Consider the following 7467-nt stretch of genomic DNA (forward strand, 5'->3'; position numbering starts at 1 on the left):
TGGAAGAAGTGCAGCCAGAGTGCTCCTTGGAGGTCAGGATGGCCAAACTTTGTCTCTCATACTTGGGACATGTTGTCAGGAGGGACCAGTCACTGGAAAAGGATATCATGTTTGGTAATGTGGATGGAGGATCAGAGAAAAAGAGGAAGACCCCCAACGAGATGGATTGGCTCAAGCGTGGCAACAATTGTGAGGTTGGCCCAGGACCAGGCAGTGTTTTGTTCTGTTGTACATAAGGTCCCTATAAGTTGTTAGTGACTCAATGGCACCTTACAACAACAACATTAGTGTCTTCCTGTCTAGATAAAAGAAGAGTGATGAAAATTGAAGGCACTTGGAATGAGTAAGTCCAATGGACTAATGGATCTTGTGAACACCAGTCTCCATGATCCTGAGATGAGAGGTACTAGATGATACCCAGCCACCACTGCCTACTATTCTAAAAGAAATCACATTTGAAGTTCCTGGATTGAGTGGGAGGAAATGTAGAACAAAATTCAAAATGATAATAAAAGACCAGACTTACTGGTCAGAGAGCCTGGTGGAACTCCAAAACTATGGTCTTTGGTCACCCTTCAGGTCTGGGACTGAACTCACTCCTGTAGCTCAATTTTCAACCAAGCAATAGATTAATATATAGGGGAATGAACAACACGGTGAGGTACACACACGGTAGAATGGTAAAGCGTTCAAGATTCAAAGGGCAGCATTTACCCAAGGGCAAAGTTCAGAGGACCAGGAAAGAAGGAGGAATTGAGAGAAGAAACACAGGAAGTGAATCATTGATGTTACACTGAGGTGACTGCAATCCTTGAGATGAAATGACGTGTAGGATTTGTTAGACGTAGAACTGACGGTCTGCTCAGTAAACCTTTGCTGAATTCACAATAAATAAATTAAAAATGTATGTGGAATTGCAGTCACATGAAGTATGTTCTTTGACCAAAGTAGAAAAAATAACAAAAGGGTATTTGTAAAATTTTGGAAATTGAACAAAACCTTGTTTAAGTTCTAGACTACCTAAGCAATTGCCTGAGGGTTTAGGGTATATTTTGAACTATTTCAAACCAAAACCAAACCTACCACCACTGAGTTGATTCCAACTCACAGCAACCCTGCATAAGGTTTCCAAGGCTGTAAATCTTTACAGGAGCAGAAAGCCTCATCTTTCTCCTTCTGGTGGATGTGAACTGCCAAGCTGGCAGTAATCAGTTTAATGTTTATCTTAGTTTAATGTTTATCTTACTACTAATCCACTAGAGCTCCCTATTTTGAACTGTAGGATGCAGAAAAAGTAATGCTTAGAAGGAAATGTCCTGGTTGTGGTGCTGCAGGAAAAAGTGCACTGGACTGCAAGGTCAGTTTGAACCACAAATTTGTTGGTTCAAACCCACCAGTCAATTCTCAGAAACCCTAGACAGGGTCGCTGTGAATTGGAACCAACTCAATGGCACTTAGCCATAACAACAACAGAAGGAAATGCATACCACTAGCCATATTAGAAAAAGGAGCTCTGGTAGCGTAGTGGTTACGAATTGGGCTGCGAACCTTAAGGTCAGTGGTTCGAAACTACCAGCTGCTCCACGGGAGAAACATCAGGCTTTCTACTCCTGTAAAGGTTTACACCCTCGGAAACCCTGCACAGGGTCGCTATGGGTCGGAACCGACTCAACGGCACTTAACAACAACAACAGCCATATTAGAAAAGAAGACAATCTCAAATTATTAATCTAAGATTCTATATTTTAAAAATTGAAAAAGATGTGCAAATTAAGATACACAAACAGAAAGAAGAAAAAAAACAAAGAGCAGAAATCAGTAGGAATAGATTAAACAATAGAGGAAAATCTATGAAATCAAAAGCTTGTTCTTTGAAAAGATCAATAAAATTGATAAATCTCCACCCAGACTGATGAAAACAAGAGACAGAAGGCATTAGTTACCAATATTGGTATTGAGAAAAAAAAATTGCGACCAATTCTTCAAACATTTTAAAAGGTAAGGTAATGCTATAAATGATTATTATTGCCAATATATCTAACAACTCAGATGAAGTTTTCAGATCCTTTAGGATAAGATGATTTCACTGATGAATTCAATCAAACACTTAAGTAAAAAAAATAATACTAATTTTCAAGCCTGTTTTGGGATATAGTGAAAAAGCGAACACTTTCCAACTCATTTTCTCACACCAAATCCCCACAAAGAAATTACAAGAAAATTACAGACCAAAATCTCTCAAAGCTATACATCCCTGTTAATATTTCCTATAAAATGAGAAGTCATATCCAACAATACATTAAAAGGATAATACATCATGACCAAGTGGGATTTCACTCAGGAAAATGCAAGATTGACTTAACATTAAAAAACAGACAAAAGAAACCCTATCAATGTATCTCACCAACTTAAAAGACTAAAAAATAAAACTCATGTGATTTTCTCAATAGCCACAGAAAAAAAGTATTTTGACAAAACCCAAAATGAATTCCTGATAAAACCTCCCAGCAAGCGAGAAAGAGAAGGAAGCTTCTCCAAACTGACAAAGGGCATTTGTGTGAAGCCAAGTACTGAGAAGGCAAGCATGCCTGCTTTTAACACTTCTTTGCGATGCTTTGGCGTCCTGGTGTGGTGGACCTTATGGGTTAATGCACTGGATTACAAAACCAGTTTGAATCACAAGATCCTGGATTCACGCTCACCAGCTGCTTCTCGGAAACTGTAAACAGGGTCTCTGTGGCACTTAACCAACAACAGCAATGGGATATTTTACTGAGCCAGTACAAAAAACCAAGTAAGTAGCAGGCATTATACCACAAAAGGAAGAAGTAATATTGGCCCTATTTACAGGTAATATTGGTCTGCAAAAGGAGCTCTGGTAGCGTAGTGGTTACGAATCGGGCTGCAAACCTTAAGGTCAGCAGTTCGAAACTACCAGCTGTTCCGCGGGAGAAAGATAAGGCTTTCTGCTCCTGTAAAGATTTATAGCCTCGGAAACCCTGTACAGGGTCACTATGGGTCGGAACCAACTCCACGGCACATAACAACAACAACATTGGTCTACAATATAAAAAAATCTAAGGAATCTACAGGAAACTACCAGAAGCAAAAAGTGAGCTCAGCAAAGATGCAGTATTAGAAATTAACGTATAAAAGTTAAGGATATTTCTCTATAGAAGTAGCAAATAATTTGAAAATGAAAATTTAAAATCAAGTCTATAATAACATCGAAATTTAAATACTTAGGAATAGATTTAATAAAAGTATGTAAGATTTGTGCATTGAAAACTATAAAGCATTCTAGAGAAAATTTAAAGAAAACCTAAGTAAATGGAGAGCTATACTTTATAAAACAGTGAGATGATTCGATATTAAGTTGTCAGTTTCCCCAAAATTATCTATACCTTCAAGGCAATCCCATTCAAAATTTCCAGTAGATTTTTTTTTTTTTAATTGAAGAGTCAATTCTAAAATTTATATGAAAATGTAAAGAAACTGTAACAACCCAAATCATTTTGAAATAGAAGAAAATATTATAGTTGGAATAATCACAGTACTTATTTCAAGACGTACTTTAAAACGACAGTAGTGAAAATAGTGTGGAAAGGATAAGTCAGTAGAATAAAACAGAGTCTGTAGAAATAGACCCACATAAGTACGTGTGCTCAATTGATGGCAATATAATTCAGCGAAGGAAAGAAGTCTTTCACAATTAGTGCTGGAATAATTGGATTCTCATATGCAAAAGTTATTTAGAGTCATATTTGATAATTATACAAAAAATTATCTTAAAATGTATCATAAACCTAACTATAAAACTTGTACAAGAAAAACCAGAGAAAATGCTTGTGACCTTGGTTTGGGCAAAGATGTTTTATAAAGAACTCAAAAAGTAAAGACCGTTTTTTCAAAAAGTTGATAAATCGGACCATATCAAAATTTTAAACTTTTCCTGTTAATAAAATGAAAATGGAAGAAAGTATTTCAAAGCATATATGTGATGAAGGACTTGTATTCAGAATATAATTCTTATAATTAAATTACAAAGCCTGCTTTTTTAAAATGGGCAAAGATTTCAACAGATATATCCACTAAAACTGCTAAACTTAAAATAACAAATTTTGGCAAGTCTGTGTGGCAGCTGGAACTCTCATCTATGTTATGATGGAGCACAATTTAGCAATTGCATACAAAGTTAAATATAAACCTACCATAAACCAAAACTAAAACACACGGCCACTGAGTCACTTCCTAATCACAGTGACCCCACAAGACAGAGTAAAGTTGCTCCAGAGGGCTTCTGAGACTAAACGTTTATAGGAGCAGACAGCTGTGTCTTTCTCCAATGGAGCAGCTAGTGGATTTGAACCACTGGTGCTGCAATTGGCAGACTATTGCCGGACCAGGGCTCCTTGAAACTGTTTACTATAGAGCAGTAAATTAGCACAAGTAAGCCTGTGTTTGGAGTTCTGGTGTGGCATTGTGAGTTAATGCGCTGGACTGCAAAGTTGGTTTGAACCACAAAGTCAACAGTTCAAGCTCACCAGTCACTCCTTGGAAACCCTATACAGAGTCGCTGTGGGTCGGAAACAACTCAACAGCACTTGACAACAACAAGAAGCCTGTGTTTACCTTACTTATTGGGTAATCTGACAATGCCTTTGACTATTAAATAAGAAAACATGTCAATATTAATTCTAAATAGAGTTTGCTAGGGCCCCGTTTCTTTCTGCTGTGCATAAAGTCGCTGTGAGTTGGAACACACTCTGTGGCACCTAACAACAACAACAAGGCTATCCAAACAAATTGCCATAAGTGCTTTAAGAAACAGAAATTTATTCTTTCACATCTCAGGAGGCCAGAAGGCTGGAATTAAAGTTTCACCAAGACATGACCTTCGGAGAGCTCCAGAGGAGAGGCCTTCCTTACCTCTGCCAGCTCCTAGCTTGTGCTAACATCACTGCCATCCCTGCCTCCTTCTTCACATGGCATCTCCCCAGGGTGTCTGTTGTCTCATAGGGGCATCTGTCAACACTTACAGCCCATCTGAAATCTAGCGTGGTCTCATTTTGAGATCGCTGACTAAATATATCTGTAAAGACCCTTGCCAAAAAGTTTCCCTTCTGGAGTTCTGGGTGGACATGAGGTTATGGGAGAGTAGGGGGTTCAGTACTATTCAGTCTCCTACATCCACCAGCCTGAAATTTAAAATCACTCCCAGGAATTAAAAGAATTTTACTTTAAAATGCATGTGTGTATGTGTATGTATGTTTTCTATATTTTTCAGCAAAGTTATGTCACGTTTTTCAATTAACAAGTATTTAGACTCTTTTAATCCATATAAGTATTGTTGTGTCTCCTGAGTTCTTCACGTTAGTATCTATCTCTCTTTTCCAAAGAGAGTTGTCTACCAGAAAGGGAACTGCTCCAAGACTGTAGTTATTTTCACACTCTCGTTTTTAAATGAAGACAATAGTAAAGAACGCTGACATTTTGTTCCTAGAGCATGTGGAGTAATATTTTTATAGTTACTCTGGCAACCACAGTGGCAGGAGTGGGCAGCAGTGGAGCAGAAGGGATGGCATCAGGGACGGGGAGGTGGAAGGAGCACCTCTCTGTGGCATGCTGGCTCACGGTCTCACAAAACGAGCCAAAGACCCAACTCTTGCCCAGAATGCAGCCTGGAACCCAGGCCCGAGTCATCACCCTGTGAGTAGAGAATGTGGACAGATTATTTTCTCAAGAAACTACTGATAAAACAAGGGGTGTAGGAATTAAGAACTAGTTCTAAAAAAGAACTGTTTATATAGGGCTAGACATCCCGTCAGCACATAAAGGGCAGTCGTGGGTTAAAAAGCTATTTGTAGAAAGCAGGTGCATGCGTTGCCAAGTCCACAGTGACCCATGTGCTGTTGGGAACTGTGCTTTCGCTGGTGGCTCTAGGAGAGCATTTGAACTGGGTCCTACTGTCTCTGAGGGGTTTACAGTATTTGACTCCTCTATGCATTCGTTTCGATCTTTTGTAGACCTACTATGTGTAACCACTGAGCCAGGGGATTTGAAAGTTTTGTTTCTTTTTTATTTACGATACAGACTTTGCTCTGGTCAAAGGTATAATACAAAAGGGATAAAGAGACCTGTGACCCACATATGTCACCCTCGAATCATAAAAAGAGAGAGAGAGATAGTTGTGGACAGGGAAGAAAATCCAAAAATCCTATTGAAAGTCAATATGGATACATATATGTATATATTAGTGAAGAATCATGAACTTGACTTCATGTGGTCTTGGATTTGAATTCCAACTTTCACTTACTAGATGAGCAAACTATTATACTCACTGATGATATTTTCTCATTTATAAAAAGGAGGGGAATATTCTTATGTAAGTTTTAGATTTGTTGTGAGAATTAAATGATAAAACGTTTGACAAGCTGTGATAGTTAGGTTCTGTGTTAACTTGTGAGTTAGGTTCTGTGTCAACGGAGTCCCATGTGTTTGCCAGTTGATAGTTAGCTCTGTGATGATTGGCTATGAGCAGCTAATCAAGTAAAAGGATGTTTCCTTAGGGACATGTTCTGCTCCCAATATGATGGACACGCAGCAAAGACCCACTCTGTCTCCCTCTGGATATGAATCACGTTTCTGGGTCATCTTCCAATCTCCAGTTCTTTGAACCTGAGCCAGTGGCCTGCTCTATTGTGTGTTTGCTTGCTGGGCCTGCCCACTGACTGGATGCCCACCGGAGGGTCCTGCATACCTGTTCCTGTTGCCCCAGCTCCTGTGTGCTATGCTGCCGGTTTTGCAGCTTGCCTATCCATGCCTTGGTCAACCATCACTCTGCTGCCACCCCTGCTCCAGCGCTGAGGTCCTGCTCTGTGCCCCAACTTGAGATTCCTGTCTTCTGGGCTCACCTACCAATCTTGGTTTGTCAGGTCTCCTGCATTTGGGACTCTCCTGTTTCTACAATCATGAGCCATTTCCTTGATATAAACTTCTCTTTATATATATATATATATGTTGTTGTTAAGTTGCCATGGAGTCGGTTTCCGAGGCTGCACAGGGTTTCCTGAGGTTGTAAATCCTTACGGGAGCAGAATGCCTCATCTTTCTCCCATGGAACCACTGGTAGTTTCGAACTGCTGACCTTGAGGTTAGCAGCCCAACTCATATCATAACCACTACGCTACCACAGCTCCATATATATGTATATATAGGCTAAAGCGCTGGACTACAAAGTTGGTTTCAGCCACAAGGTCAGTGGATCAGGCTTACCAGCCACTCCTCAGAAATCATGTACAGGGTTGCTAAGGGTGGGAACTGACATGACGACACTTAAAAAAACAGCAACAAGATAAGCAGCACTGGTTTTGTTAATCTAGAGAACCCAGCTTAAGACATTTGGCACCCAGAGTGGTTCTAGAGAAACAATATCAGAAGGATGAGTTTTAAAAATTGGTTCTCAAA

This window comes from Chrysochloris asiatica, unplaced genomic scaffold, assembly GCF_000296735.1.
Source record: "Chrysochloris asiatica unplaced genomic scaffold, ChrAsi1.0 scaffold00179, whole genome shotgun sequence".
NCBI classification, from domain to species: Eukaryota; Metazoa; Chordata; class Mammalia; order Afrosoricida; family Chrysochloridae; genus Chrysochloris; species Chrysochloris asiatica.